The following is a 17,183-nucleotide window of genomic DNA, read 5'->3' as shown; positions in this document are numbered from 1 at the left end:
GGTTGAGGCGGGGTGCGAGGAGAACCTCCCCCCGCGGCTCCTAAACTAGAATCGTCGGTGAATACTGTACGGGCTGGTAGAGTGACTGGCATAACGGGTGCATGTACTGTGGGCTGGTCCGGGGGTGCTGGAACAAGAACTTGGCCCCCGGGAACAGTAGTTGGCGGGACAGGAATTACATTATTAACGGGAGCAGGTGGAACAGGATTTGCATAGGCTGGGACTGTGTCGTCCAAATAGGACGAAAGAAATATGTCAGCTGCGGTCTGTTTGTGACGTAGCTTAATCGGGACTAATGGCGGCGGAAAATTACAGGGTGCTTCCGGGGTTGCTTTTGGCAAGCCCTCGGCAAGAAGAGGATACATACCTTTAATAAGGGCATTTCTCTGTCTATCTGACTGTTCTGCTCTAACTCGTTCATCTTCTTCTATTAATTCCCTTTCTTGGGTTTTTTCTGAGGATTCCCTACTTAATTCTGTTTTTCTGTATTCTTTTTCGGTTCTTTTATGAGATTCTTTGCGCCATAACTCGATGGCATCTTTCTGGGACTGTCTGGCTTTCCTTTTCCATAATGCTTCTTCTACTCGCATGATGCACTCGGCATCCCATGTACCTGATACGGGCCATCTATATTTCTCTTCTAGTTCCTTAGTATAGTCCGCCCATAAGTCTAGATATATTATGGCATCTAAGCCATGCTTGTGATACATAAAATGTCCTGGACTGTCCCTAGGAGGGACAGGAACTGCTTCTTCGAGTAACCCTTTTCTGGTCTTTAACTGACGTAATTTCGAGAACAGAGGCATTTCGGTAATACACTTGGAACACAATACACAATAATCACAGTAATTAAATGGCAAACAAAACACTCATACCACGACATAAAAATACATTGATAACAGTTCGAACAGAATACTACCTGATACACTGAAAACAGAACACATGAATTTCTCGAGAACGAAACTTACTAGAATTACTGGATGCACTGCTAAAACAGTACAGAACATACCGGTCCCATAAAGAGACACGTCATACCGTACCCACCTAGGTGAATACTTCGGACTGGATCTGTGTACCCAAACCCAACGGACCAGGAACAAACTAATGATCCTGTCTAGATACTTCCCCCGCGACGGTACTCACCGGGAAGCAGAAACTGGAAGGCCTCGGACTGGACTGGACTGCTACGACGTCGGACTACGAACTTCGGACTTCAGAAACAGGTGGGCCTCCGGATACTTCGGACCTTGTTCTCTCGGCTTGGGCTCTGGTCGGGACGAACCGCATTCCACACCGCTTCGTCTGGATGTCGGACCGCAGTCTCCGTCTCCTCCGTGGGCCTGAGGGAGACTTGAAGCAGAAATATCTGCACGTGCACGGTATTGTTCCGTCACGGCTGCAGAGGGTCAGGGGGCCTGCGTAGCATCGCCAGCGCGTGAGGAAGGGGCTCGTCCCTGTTCGGGCGCCATTATGTGGTAAATAAATAATTAAATACCGGTACTATTTTTGAATATATTAACAATAACAGATAGCTCAATAAATAAGAGGCAGGATCCGATGTATCCGAGTTGAACAGGCTTTATTCAGGCAAAAGGGAGGGGACTGGAACAGGACAGCCTGAAATAAATATAGGAAGGAAGGCAGCTGCACCATTTCATTAACAGTGCAGTGTATATATAGTAAGACATTTCAATTACATTACATACAGTAGGCGTAACTAGTGACAAGCGTAAGATAAGAACACATGGGCGTGAAAAGAAGGCGTGCACAGGGCGTGCACGTAGACATGTGATGAGAACGTCACAGAAGTGTCATGAATGGGCGGAAACATGGAGGGGGCTACCTGAGCAGCTGGGACCTTTAACCTAGTGGTGCGCGCAAACGGGCAATGACGTGTTACCGGGGAGAACTGGGGGCTATGACTTCTACACTAGAAGAGGAGACTAAAGTCTGCGATGTCAGGACGACATGTACCTATATCATATCTGGTATCTGGTGTTTGGAGTACATGTTGATAGAATCTAAAAGTTATCAGGGCAAAGGCTAATTGACACTAAGGCTGGTGCATGCATATATTCTACATGTATTGCGTGTGCTATGAATCTTCTATGAATATTAATACAGTAACTCTCTTGCATGGAGACAGAAAGACTAGACTATAGCTGAAACTGTTTATGCGGTTCAGTAGCTTAGGAATGTGAAGAAGGAAAGCTGGACTGATAACTAGAAGCATAACATATTCTTGGCAGACAGGCAGGCAAGGCCAGGCCGGGCACCGCGCTGCGCGGCAGGAAGTAAGCGAAGGGTCAGGGATGCAGGTGGGGCTGCATCGCTCCTCGGAGTGGGTTCAGGAGACTGGAGCTTGAATCTGGGGTCCGGGCCCTTTGAGGCCTAGGAACAGGGACAATGCGGCGAATTTAACGTGCACACTGTGAAACGTGGCAACATAGGCCTAATACTCGTTGCTTTCACGAGAACTGGATACTGGCATACTAGAGTTGGACACAACTATGATTGCGTCTTTAATCGATCATAGGGGGATACATGCATATCGATCATGCACATATAACATAGGATGGGGAACACGTAGGCACACATGGCAAGGCAAAATTCACTTTTCCACATTCTCTTAGGCTTTTCTTCTCCTTTGCGTTTGGAACAGCACACGTAGAATACTGTTGTATAAAACTCATCACTGAGTCTTCTGGATCCGTTCCAAATTTAGGTGCATCCTTGATCCACAGCAACATATGTATATGAGGAGCACCTCTTGCTTGGTACTCCTTTCTCCAGAAGAAATCCAACACCTCTCCAAGAGGTGGATTCTTCTTATTCATGATGAAAGACATCATAGCTTCAAATCTATGATTGAAGTACCTACATACATTGACTGGATCCAAAGAGCACAGTTCTCCGGGTGTCTTGAATTCGATGTTTTCTACGTTAGCATTTGCCTCTCGTAGAAATTCAAGTAAGTCTTCCCAGCCATATTCGGCACAGCTCAGAGTGAGGAACCATGTGGGAGTTCCTAAGTTCCTCAGCATACATTTTAAATCACCATGACGACGGTACCAGTACTCATTAGTACCACGCTGACACGCCATGAGATTAATCAGGTGAGAATCCAAAATACTGTCTTGGACATTGACTTTATCCATAAAGTCACTTGCCGAGATGTTTTGCATGTGTATACCACTTTTCAAGATGTGGTTCACTGCATATGACAGTCCAGACAGATCGCTTTCAAACAGGAGATGAAACAAATAAGGAATGCATTGTCGAAACTTAGCATCTCCTGCATACAATCGCAAAGTCCGGTATTCAGAAGCAGGAATTTGATGAGGTCGCTCATCATATCTTCCTCCCTGACCTGTTGGAAAAAGCTGTGGGAAACACCGAGCTTCCAAACTTTCCTCCCAAACACTAATGGGACTCCCTTTGGCTTGTTTCATTTGAAACAACTCAATAGCATTCCCCATGACTTCCTTGGAATGCAAAGGATGAACACTATAATGTTCATATATTTCTTCACTAGTAGAGGGTTCTACTTTCTCAATTTGACCAGCACACAAATCGCTATCCTCTTCCTCACTTACTTCCTCTTCTGCAACATATACATTCTTATAGTATTTATTATTTTTTTTCAAATACAATGTTGCCTTTTTAACTTTCCTAACATCCACTAAATCTTGCCATATTTTCTTATTCTTTGTCGGAACCCCATTAACTAAGATAACCAGAGGTTCCTCTTCCACTTTTTCTACTCCAATTGTGTTAATGTTTTTCTTCAAATCTAGAGGCAAATAAACAACTCTTCCCTTTAATCCTCTCTGTAAATCTGATGGAGGCAATTTCCCTGTCTTTGGCTCCATTCTTACAATAGCCTGAACGGGATGGATACTTTGAATCAAAATAGATTCATAAGTATTTAAATCCTTCAATTCAGAAGGAATCTCAACCAATTCTAGATTATTATGAACTGCTCTAGCAGGCATCTGGTTTTGATTTAATTTGCAACAACAATAAGTACACACACGTTGATCCAATCCCAAATCAAAACAATTTTCTGCCATCAAGTATGTTGCGAAATCCTTCCATTCACTATTATTTTCCCTTTCACTTTTTGCATATAAATCCACTAACTTAGTCTGATTCTTATAATAAGTGCGTCGACAACACACACAAGTGAAATTTGGCCTCTCACTTGATTTGACCTGAAACGTCGCAATTTCCCTCTGGAAATTATCTGTACTGGAAACCTGTACACTATCTTCCACATTACCCGCTTCTTCTTCGTCAATTTCAACATTCTCCTCTTTACTCCCAAAGTAACAAAACTCAATTTCTTCACATATATTCTTCACATCTATTTCAGAACCATGCAAAAGAGCAGCGCATAATTGTTTAAGCATAATTGCTGGACTCTTAGCATAATACAACATTCTAACTAATTTCCTCACTTTATTATGATGCACTGCTAGCATCCTGAAATGATGAAAAACACTCTGGCATACTCTCCTGGAAAGACAAGCCAGTGAATGACCATGCAAACCTGTCACTTCTCTCACTCTGCAAGGATCTAATTCTTGCAACAACCTCATTTTCTGCTTCAAACTTTTCTTATTAAATGACCGTACAAAATCACAAAGCAAATTGATGGAATCCTGTCGCACACTGCAAATACTACTACACTTCCAGGTGTACACAGGACCCTTAGCACGTCTTCCTAAAACCTCATTACCTAACACCTCTTCTGCCTCTGTTGTCACACGTTTTTCTTTTTCAACTGGACAACCATCTTTCAATTCATAAGCTCGACCACTGGTGTCAACTGCATGCACCAAATCATTATCCTGGAAATAACTCTCCTCATTAAAAAATGCCTCACAGCTTGAACTATGCATCCATTCTCCAGAAAAAACATCACAAAAATTACTACGATTAACTATTCTCTTCCATCTACTATTTCTTTTGAAATCATAAATTGCCTTGTTTAGCTTCCTAATTCTATTGATTATCAAAATAAATAACTTACGTTTAATTTCAAATGCCTGATCAATAACTTTCTCAACTTTTTTTTTCTCTTATAAAAAACCACTTTCTGTTGACCTTTCTTAATATTTTTTAACAAATTGCCAATTATCCTGTTGCGGAACATTCGTTTACGAATGTCCCTAAACTGTTGTTTCCTTCTACTGTCATGCACAGAGTTATCTCTTGCTCTAGCAGTAACATTTTTCATTGGCCTTTCCTTTCCGTTTGAATTGCTTCTCTTTTTCTGGACTGAAACATTTTCTGTAGTAATATTTTTTTTACTACAAATATTTCTTATGAATGTTTTTGTACTCTTACCCGGTGCTTTCTTGGTGACTTGACAAATCTTTTTGTTAGAGGACTGCTGCTTTTTTTCATTAACCTGCTGTCTTTGACGTTTTGCAGCCTTTCTCACTCTTTCTTTGGTTGGCATGCTGAAATCTTGAAATGATCTGCAGTTGAATCTGTGGTAAAATATAATAAAAAATGTTATTAACCACTATTACCCAACAGTAAATCAATAACAGTAATCAAAAACTTAAAACACTACTTGACATTTTTACATAGAAGATTTTTTAGTGCTTGGCAAATTTAGAATACAGAAATAGCAGAAAAGAAATGGAATTTATATTCATGTTACCTGTGCTATTTTATATGTGAATCTGATCTAATTTTATGAGCATATTTTAATATTTTATTGAAGACACTACACATAACCTGTTTTTGAAGGTGTCTTTATTTTTAAATTAAACGGTTTACATTTTTACTTTTTATTTATTATAAATTTTTAAAATAAATGTTTATAGTTCCATAGGCTCAAGCACGTCAGCTTCCCATCCTATGTCATATAATTCGGACAAATCTGCATCCTCATCACGTTCTTCTTCATCCTCAGGATTTAAATCATCCAAGGGATCAACATCCACTGATGTTTCAATTACGAGTTCAATGATGAGGTCAAAATCAACTGATTGCTGATTGTCGCTCATGTTGATGTTGTCTTTATCTTTAAAGAAAGATAACAACAATGAGATGTTGCAGAGTAAGAGACAAATCTCAGAGATTATAATAGTAAAATTGTTTAACAAGAGTAACATTTTGCAGCTATTATATAGCCATGTCCAACGATGCTGAGCAGGTGAAGCCTATGTCTAATTTTTCAGTGAACAGGACTCATCTCTTCTTAACCTTGGATAAGCCTCACCGACTCTGTGTCCCCTGCACATACTTAAATGTAAAGGGGCAGATTTATGTTAAATGGCACATCCCCAGGCATGCACAAGTTAACGTGCACCGCTGCTCTGCCACTCATGGTGTGCCGCATTTACAATCAGATAGGAGAAAGCTACGTCAAAACCCTGCGCCTGCTTGAAGCAGGCATAGGTCTTGACGCAACATTGTGGAGATGGGGCACCCCTGAGCCTTGCGATACAACTCCAGCAATGCGCCACCTTTACGGCACAGATGCGTCACGCATCTGTGCCATTTTTGCCCCATGCTGCGCCGCATTGTAAATGCAGCACACCATGGGTGGCGGAACAGCAGCGCAGGATGACTGGCACATCCCTGGTGATGCGCCAGTCATCATAAATCTATCCCTAAGCTTCTTATCTTGTTAGAGATGAACCGCCATATGTATCATCAAACTATTTTGCATTTCCTAAATAGCGAATTTTAAGGGATAAATAGCAATTCTTTACCATTCCTAATTTGCGATGAGCAAATTGCTAATTGCAAATTACCCATTCATTTCCATGGGCCAGGAGGCCCATAGGAATGAAGGTGCAATTTGCGATTAGCAATTAGCTCATCGCAAATTAGGAATTTTTCCAAAGGTGCAGGGGTGTCTCAAGAACACCCTGCTGCACCCCTGAAAAAGAAATTTGGGGGCATATGGCGCACATACATGCCCTAAGGGCATGTATGGGCGTCATATGGCACCTTTTGTTTTTTGGAAAAAAAGCTTTTTGAAAAGAATTCGTAAATTACCACCAACTAGAAGTTGGTGGTAATTTGCAAATCCTTAATGGCATTTTTTGCATATTTTTTGTTTGATACATTGCATTTAAGGAATCGCAAAATTTGCAAATCCTTCAGTACAATCGCAAAATAAGGAATAGCAATTTTTGCTATTCCTTATTTTGCATCAAACTTGTTTGATACATACCATTTGTCTAATTAGCATTCGCAAAGGCCGAAATTCGCAGAATTTTGACCTTTGCGAATGCTAATTAGCTTGATACATATGGCCCCAAGTGAGGCCTGTCTTGCAACATGGTGCATCTTTTGCATCACTGCTGCATCGGTTTCATGTGGCACGTTTTTTTTACACCATGACACATCTGCCTAAATGCATCAATTTGTAATTTTGTCGCCTCATAGCAAATCTTTTGCACCGCCGCTGCATCAGAAAAGTGACGCACAGTGGCGCAAAAGAGGCATACACCTATCATAAATCTGTCCCTAGCATTTTAAATGATTAATTCAGGATGACGATAAGGTGTGGCCTATCCAGAGGTTTGTTTAAGGTGAGGCCTACTCAGGATTGCAGATTAAAGTTACGCTTGATGAAGAATACAGAGGAGATAATACATGTAAAGGCCTACCAATGAAGTAAGTAATGTCCACTTTATTGCGCCAGTCATCATAAATGTATCCCTAAGCTTCTCATCTTGTTACAGATGAACCGCCATATGTATCATCAAACTATTTTGCATTTCCTAAATAGCAAATTTTAAGGAATAAATAGCGATTCTTTACCATTCCTAATTTGCAATGAGCAAATTGCTAATTGCAAATTACCCATTCATTTCCATGGGCCAGGAGGCCCATAGGAATGAAGGTGCAATTTGCGATTAGCAATTAGCTCATCGCAAATTAGGAATTTTTCCAAGGGTGCAGGGGTGTCTCAAGAACACCCTGCTGCAGCCCCTGAAAAAGAAATTTGGGGGCATATGGTGCACATACATGCCCTAAGGGCATGTATGGGCGTCATATGGCACCTTTTGTTTTTTGGAAAAAAAGCTTTTTGAAAAGAATTCGCAAATTACCACCAACTAGAAGTTGGTGGTAATTTGCAAATCCTTAATGGCATTTTTTGCATATTTTTTGTTTGATACATTGCATTTAAAGAATCGCAAAATTTGCAAATCCTTCAGTGCAATCGCAAAATAAGGAATAGCAAATTTTGCTATTCCTTATTTTGCATCAAACTTGTTTGATACATACCATTTGTCTAATTAGCATTCGCAAAGGCTGAAATTCACAGAATTTTGGCCTTTGCGAATGCTAATTAGCTTGATACATATGGCCCCAAGTGAGGCCTGTCTTGCAACATGGTGCATCTTTTGCATCACTGCTGCATCGGTTTCAAGTGGCACGTTTTTTTTACACCATGACACATCTGCCTAAATGCATCAATTTGTAATTTTGTCGCATCATAGCAAATCTTTTGCACCGCCGCTGCATCAGAAAAGTGACGCACAGTGGCGCAAAAGAGGCATACACCTATCATAAATCTGTCCCTAGCATTTTAAATGATTAATTCAGGATGACGATAAGGTGTGGCCTATCCAGAGGTTTGTTTAAGGTGAGGCCTACTCAGGATTGCAGATCAAAGTTACACTTGATGAACAATACAGAGGAGATAATACATGTAAAGGCCTACCAATGAAGTAAGTTATGTCCACTTCATTGTGCCAGTCATCATAAATCTATCCCTATGCTTCTTATCTTGTTAGAGATGAACTGCCATATGTATCATCAAACTATTTTGCATTTCCTAAATAGCGAATTTTAAGGAATAAATAGCGATTCTTTACCATTCCTAATTTGCAATGAACAAATTGCTAATTGCAAATTACTCATTCATTTCCATGGGCCAGGAGGCCCATAGGAATGAAGGTGCAATTTGCGATTAGCAATTAGCTCATCGCAAATTAGGAATTTTTCCAAGGGTGCATGGGTGTCTCAAGAACACCCTGCTGCACCCCCTGAAAAAGAAATTTGGGGGCATATGGCGCACATACATGCCCTAAGGGCATGTATGGGCGTCATATGTCGCCTTTTGTTTTTTGGAAAAAAAGCTTTTTGAAAAGAATTCGCAAATTACCACCAACTAGAAGTTGGTGGTAATTTGCAAATCCTTAATGGCATTTTTTGCATATTTTTTGTTTGATACATTGCATTTAAGAAATCACAAAATGTGCAAATCCTTCAGTGCAATAGCAAAATAAAGAATAGCAAATTTTGCTATTCCTTATTTTGCATCAAACTTGTTTGATACATACCATTTGTCTAATTAGCATTCGCAAAGGCCGAAATTCACAGAACTTCGGCCTTTGCAAATGCTAATTAGCTTCATACATATGGCCCCAAGTGAGGCCTGTCTTGCAACATGGTGCATCTTTTGCATCACTGCTGCATCAGTTTCATGTGGCACGGTGTTTTTTACACCATGACACATCTGCCTAAATGCATCAATTTGTAATTTTGTCGCCTCATAGCAAATCTTTTGCACCGCCGCTGCATCACAAAAGTGACGCACAGTGGCGCAAAAGAGGCATACACCTATCATAAATCTGTCCCTAGCATTTTAAATGATTAATTCAGGATGACGATAAGGTGTGCCCTATCCAGAGGTTTGTTTAAGGTGAGGCCTACTCAGGATTGCAGATGAAAGTTACGCTTGATGAAGAATACAGAGGAGATAATACATGTAAAGCTCTACCAATGAAGTAAGTGATGTCCACTTCATTGCGCCAGTCATCATAAATGTATCCCTAAGCTTCTTATCTTGTTACAGATGAACCGCCATATGTATCATCAAACTATTTTGCATTTCCTAAATAGCGAATTTTAAGGAATAAATAGCGATTCTTTACCATTCCTAATTTGCGATGAGCAAATTGCTAATTGCAAATTACCCATTCATTTCCATGGGCCAGGATGCCCATAGGAATGAAGGTGCAATTTGCGATTAGCAATTAGCCCATCGCAAATTAGGAATTTTTCCAAAGGTGCAGTGGTGTCTCAAGAACACCCTGCTGCACCCCTGAAAAAGAAATTTGGGGGCATATGGCGCACATAAATTTTAACAACATTCCTTTACCTCAAAAACGATTTTCAAGTCATAATTTGAAAACACTGCCCACGGGGAAATGACTTAAAATGTCCTTAAGACACATGAAAGTGTTTTTTTAAAGCCTTTGCAAGTTTTTGGGTCACTTTTAACATGGCTATGTAACTCAAACAGTCAAAATCTAAATTTACCATGCACAGGTGGGACCATATTTACAAGGAATGTGCCCCACGGGGAAAGGTCTTTTAATGTAATATGGGAAAAATGACATCAGAGACACTGAAATGCCTTATAAAGAAGCATACACCATTATATCCTTGTCATAAATTTACAAACCATTCCTTTTCCCCAAAAACGATTTTCAAATCATAATTTGAAAACACTGCACATGGGGAAATGACTTAAAATGTCCTTAAGACACATGAAAGCGTTTTTTGATTGCCTTTCCAGCATGGTTGGGTCACTTTTAACATGGCTATGTAACACAAACATTCAAAATCTAAATTTGCCATGCACAGGTGGGAGCATATTTACAAGGAATGTGCCCCACGGAGAAAGGTCTTTTAATGTAATATGGGAAAAATGACATCAGAGACACTGAAATGCTTTATAAAGAAGCATACACCATTATGTCCTTGTCATAAATTTAAAAAACATTCCTTTTCCCCAAAAACGATTTTCAAATCATAATTTCAAAACACTGCACATGGAGAAATGACTTAAAATGTCCTTAAGACACATAAAAGCGTTTTTTGATTGCCTTTGCAGCATGTTTGTGTCACTTTTAACATGGCTATGTAACGCAAACATTCAAAATCTAAATTTGCCATGCACAGATGGGAGCATATTTACAAGCAATTTGCTCCACAGAGAAAGGTCTTACATTAAAATGGGAAAAATAACATCAGAGACACTCAATTGCCTTATAATGAAGCATACACCATTATGTCCTTGTCATAAATATTATAACCATCCATTTTCCTCAAAAACGATTTTCAAGTCATAATTTGAAAAGACTCCACAGCTCCTATGCACAATAACACCCTGTCAGTACTAATACTTCACATTTTCTCAAAGAAACAAAATCTATTTGTAAAACACTTGAGACAAAGCAACATTTGAAGAACACAACTTTCTTCATAATTTTCTCCTTAAAGCACACTATTCTCTATCTAAATTAAAGAAATCTTTTCTCACCTTAGCAAATACTTTGAGTTTCAAAACAGTCTCAGAAACACACCAATTTGTCTTCAGCAGAGCAAAAGGTATGCACTCCAGAGTCTGCAGCTATCAAAAGCACAGAAATGCTGTAATTCTTCACACATATCTCTCATGTCACCCAATCAAAACTCTTCCCTCACTTTTTTTCAAATGAAAACCCTTCCCCCCTCTGCCCTTTCTGCCTTTTCTGCATGGCAACCATGTCTTGGAAGACCTCTGGTGTTTGCAAGTTCACACAACAATGTTGCAATTGAACTCTGAACTCTCAGTGCACCTCATATCCAGTGCATTCTTTCATTTAATGATTTTTTCTTGACCACTCAAAATACATCTTTCAAACAACTCATCCATGCACCCTAACTTTCTGTTTTCAGCAATCAAAATCCACCAATCACTGTTACTGCTTCATTAACACAGAAACTCCACAGTTTTTTTCATTTTAAACTCTTATTTTTTCAACTGCCATTTCATTGCCACACTTCATCTGACTGCAGGAGAACCTTCTCTCACCATGTTTTCTGTCTGGATTGTTGGACATAGTTACATCTATTGGGCTCAGAGGTATGCTGAGAACAGGAATTTACCTAACCTCAATTTACAAGATGTGGAAATTAAGTGGTTTGGCCACAGAGGATTAAAATGTCACCAATTGATACCATTGGTGAAAACCTTTATGCATTTGCCAAAACCTGACCTGTTAATTGTGCACTGTGGAGGTAATGATTTGGGCACTTTGACTGGGGTAGGTCTGGAAATGCTTTTAAAGGACACCTTTGAGCAATTGATGGCACTTTTTCCTCAGACTGCCTTGGTATATTCAAATATATGCCAAAGACAGAAATGGAGGTGGTCAAACCAATTTTGTCCACAAATTGAGAAGTCGAGGAAGCATGTAAACAAATCTGTTTCAGCTTACATGAGAGACCATGGAATGGGCTCCCTGTACAACAATAACTTGCGTTACTACATGCAAGATATCTACAGAGGAGATGGAGTTCACTTCTCAGATGAGGGCAACAGAATTTTCATTCTGAATTTAAGACTGTGCATTGGTACCTACTTATAAGTACCTAAATGTACCATAAACCCAAAAGCTCTTCTCAGAGCTACCCTACATCTGATCACTCACAATTATTATTTTACTCTAACATTTTTCACTAATTTTCAACAAAGTACGCTCCCTGGGGCGCTACCCGGTACGCGAACCGGGAGCTAACCTCGCTAAATTTTTTTAAAAATGTTTTTTTTCGCACATATGGGCCTCCTCAGCCACCCTCAGAAAACCTAGGGGGTCAAGATAAGTCTACCGTGCCCCCTTCTACCCATTCTGAACATTATTTGCCCTCCATCTTGTATCTTAATTCGACCGAAACACAAAATGGTGGACTCCCGTAACGCTTAAGGTTCGCGAACCGGGGCGCTCGCCAGTTCGCGTACCGGGTCGCTCCCTGGGAAGCGCACCATCAAAAAAGGTGGGAAAGTAGTTTACAGAAAAGCGACTGGAGACAATTTCACCAAATATAGATTACCTCATACTACATACCAATGCCTACCATTTTCACAAATTTGATTGAAATTCCATTTAACCATTTAGCCTGTAGACCTCTCTAAATACCCTGAGGTAAATTACTTCACAAAACACATCTGAAGTGTTGGAATTGACAACCAATTAAAATGTTACTTTCATTTTCTACTTTTTTTACCTGACATTTGATTGGCTATGTACCTGAATATATAAAGGAAGAGAGAGAAACACAGCCATTTTGACTACTACTTCCTGAACTACAACGCAAGATAATTTTCACTCACAACTTAAACTTCTTTTTAGAAGGTGAGATATTATTTTATAAATTTGAAAACATTTTCAGATAGTTATATACTATCCCTCTGTAAGAGTTAGACATTGAGAAAGGCTTCTTTATTATAATTATGGATTGATTTAGGTTTCTGTGGTATAATTATGAATTTACTTAGGCTTCTTCACAGGCACTTTTTAATAGTACTACTTCACGCCTGAAACCATACAGTGCCCATAGATTACTTCTCTGTTATAAACTCACAAGTACCTGTCTGAACTTAAACCCAACAGTGCCCTATCTCTACTGATATATTTCTTTTTTATGCAAATTACAGCAATAAAATGGAAGGTGAGCAGAATGTTTCCTTCAAAATTGTTCTGGAGAACAACACAGAAAAAGATATTGAGGACAATGATGACTCAGATTTCATGGATGAATCACGGGACCATGAATTAGTTCAATGTGTAGAATCTGTGGATCATTTACTTCATTATGATGACGGTCAAATGTGGGAACTAATGTTCACTCAACAAGAGGACATATCGGACAGTCAAATGCTAGACGTTCTATTAAATTTTGAAAAACAATCCGAAAAATAAAATTGTATGTAATATTAAAAAATTGTTTGAGTCTTTAATCATTTTTATATGTAATTCATAAACTAGTTAAATGTTAGAAATGTTATTACATTTTCAAACACAATCACAATAATAAATAATTGCTTAAAAAATAAAAAAATAAAAAATAATCAACAAAACCAACAATCAATTAACATACAGTATTTAAAAAGTCTATCATTCTTTTTTCCTTATAGTACGCTGCCCAGAACGCTTCCCGGTTCGCGAACCGGGCGCTACCCACGCAAAAAAACAAAAATTTTTTTTTTTTTTTGCCCCGCGGGGCCTTTTTAAAGCCTCCACATTAAACCTAGGGGGTCAGGGAGGATCTACTATGCCCCCTTATGGTCATTTCCCCCTTTGTTTTGGCCTCCTCTTGTCTCTCAATCCTACCGAGAGACAAGATGGCGGCCGCTCCGGACTGTTTAGAATGTTGACAGACACCGGAGAGCCAATCAGCTTCGCTACGCGAAGTTCCGTTACGCGTAAAGTCCGCGAACCGGAGCGCTGCCCGGTCCGCTGTTACAGATATATATCTTTTTTTGAACGTTAATTTCTCAAAATCCACTGAAGCACATATATTGAGACCTAGAAAAGGCACATCGGGCTACCAGTCCCTACAATTTTGCCAAGTTTTGTGGAAATCCATTCAGCCGTTCGGGCTAAAAGTGAGGCCAACCGCCCTATGGAAAACTCAATGTTAAAAACACGTTTTGGGACCCCCCTTTTTTCTCGGCCCCCCTTGACGAACCCCCCCCAAATTTCCAGGGGCTGCTCAGAAACAAAATGTTCCATTTTCCAGAAAATTTCAGCCAATTCCGTCCACAAACGCCAAAGTTATTAGACATAGAATTTATAAAAATCCCATAGGGAAAAAATCCTAACTATATATACCTACTGGCGACCGCCAGTAGGTAATATATATTACCTACTGGCGGTCGCCAGTAGGTATATATAGTTAGGATTTTTTCTCTATGGGATTTTTGAAAATTCTATGTCTAATAACTTTGGCGTTTGTGGACGGAATTGGCTGAAATTTTCAGGAAAATGGCACATTTTGTTTCTGAGCAGCCCCCGAAAATTTTGGGGGGGTTCGTCAAGGGGGGGCCGAGAAAAAAGGGGGGTCCCAAAACGCGTTTTTCCCATGTTAATTTCCATAGGGCGGTTGGCCTCACTTTTAGCCCGAACGGCTGAATGGATTTGCACGAAACTTGGCAAAATTGTAGGAACTGGTAGCCCGATGTGCCTTTTGTAGGTCTCAATATATGTGCTCCAGTGGATTTTGAGAAATTAACGTTTAAAAAAAGATATATATCTGTAACAGCGGACCGGGCAGCGTCCTAGGACGCGTACTTTTCGCGCAACGGAGCTTTGTGAAGCGAAGCTGATTGGTTCTCCGGCGTCTGTCAACATTCCAAACAGTCCGTAGCGGCCGCCATCTTGTCTCTCGGTAGGATCGAGAGACAAGAGGAGGCGAAAGCGAAGGGGCAAATGACCATAAGGGGGAATAGTAGATCCTCGCTGACCCCCTAGGTTTGATGTGGAGGTTTTAAAAGGGCCCCGCGGGGCAAAAAAAAAATAAATAATAATAATCGAACGGCTGAATGGATTTGCACGAAACTTGGCAAAATTGTAGGGACTGGTAGCCCGATGTGCCTTAGCTAGGTCTCAATATATGTGCTCCAGTGGATTTTGAGAAATTAACGTTCAAAAAAAGATATATATCTGTAACAGCGCTCCGCTTCGCGTACTTTTCGCGTTACGGAGGTTTGCGAAGCTGATTGGTTTTTCGGCGTCTGTAAACATTCCAAACAGTCCGTAGCGGCCGCCATCTTGTCTCTCGGTAGGATCGAGAGACAAGAGGAGGCCAAAGCGAAGGGGCAAATGACCATAAGGGGGCATAGTAGATCGTCCCTGACCCCCTAGGTTTGATGTGGAGGCTTTGAAGGGGTCTCGCAGGGCAAAAAAAATATACAGTTTTTTTAGTTTTTTTGCGTGGAGTGCGCCCGGTTCGCGAACCGGGAAGCGTTCTGGGGAGCGTACTTTCTTGAAAATTAGTGAAAAAAGTTAGAGTAAAATAATAATTGTGAGTGATCAGATGTAGGGTAGCTCTGAGAAGAGCTTTTGGGTTTATGGTACATTTAGGTACTTATAAGTAGGTACCAATGCACATTCTTAAATTCAGAGTGAAAACTCTGTTGCCCTCATCTGAGAAGTGAACTCCATCTCCTCTGTAGATATCTTGCATGTAGTAACGCAAGTTATTGTTGTACAGAGAGCCCATTCCATGGTCTCTCATGTAAGCTGAAACAGATTTGTTTACATGCTTCCTCGACTTCTCAATTTGTGGACAAAATTGGTTCGACCACCTCCATTTCTGTCTTTGGCATATATTTGAATATACCAAGGCAGTCTGAGGAAAAAGGGCCATCAATTGCTCAAAGGTGTCCTTTAAAAGCATTTCCAGACCTACCCCAGTCAAAGTGCCCAAATCATTACCTCCACAGTGCACAATTAACAGGTCAGGTTTTGGCAAATGCATAAAGGTTTTCACCAATGGTATCAATTGGTGACATTTTAATCCTCTGTGGCCAAACCACTTAATTTCCACATCTTGTAAATTGAGGTTAGGTAAATTCCTGTTTTCAGCGTACGTTTGAGCCCAATAGATGTAACTATGTCCAACAATCCAGACAGAAAACATGGTGAGAGAAGGTTCTGCTGCAGTCAGATGAAGTGTGGCAATGAAATGGCAGTTGAAAAAATGAGAGTGTAAAATGAAAAAAACTGAGGAGTTTCTGTGTTAATGAAGCAGTAAGAGTGATTGGTGGATTTTGATTGCTGAAAACAGAAAGTTAGTGTGCATGGATGAGTTCGTTGAAAGATGTATTTTGAGTGGCGAAGAAAAAATCATTAAATGAAAGAATGCTCTGGATATGCAGGTGCACTGAGAGTTCAGAGTTCAATTGCAACATTGTTGTGTGAGAGGTCTTGCAAGAGGTGGTTGCTATGCAGAAAAAGCAGAGAGGGGGCAGAGGGGGGAAGGGTTTTGCTTTGAAAAAAAGTGAGGGAAGAGTTTTGATTGGGTGACATGAGAGATATGTGTGAGGAATTACAGCATTTCTGAGCTTTTGATAGCTGCAGACTCTGGAGTGCATACCTTTTGCTCTGCTGAAGACAAATTGGTGTGTTTCTGAGACTGTTTTGAAACTCAAAGTATTTGCTAAGGTGAGAAAAGATTTCTTTAATTTAGATAGAAAATAGTGTGCTTTAAGGAGAAAATTATGAAGAAAGTTGTGTTTTTCAAATGTTGCTTTGTCTCAAGTGTTTCACAAATAGATTTTGTTTCTTTGAGAAATTGTAATTGGAGAAAATGTGAAGTATTAGTACTGACAGGGCTTTTATGTGCATAGGAGTTGTGGAGTGTTTTCA

This window comes from Lissotriton helveticus, chromosome 10 (assembly GCF_964261635.1).
Source record: "Lissotriton helveticus chromosome 10, aLisHel1.1, whole genome shotgun sequence".
Taxonomy (NCBI): Eukaryota; Metazoa; Chordata; class Amphibia; order Caudata; family Salamandridae; genus Lissotriton; species Lissotriton helveticus.
Note: the sequence above shows the minus strand (reverse complement) of the source record.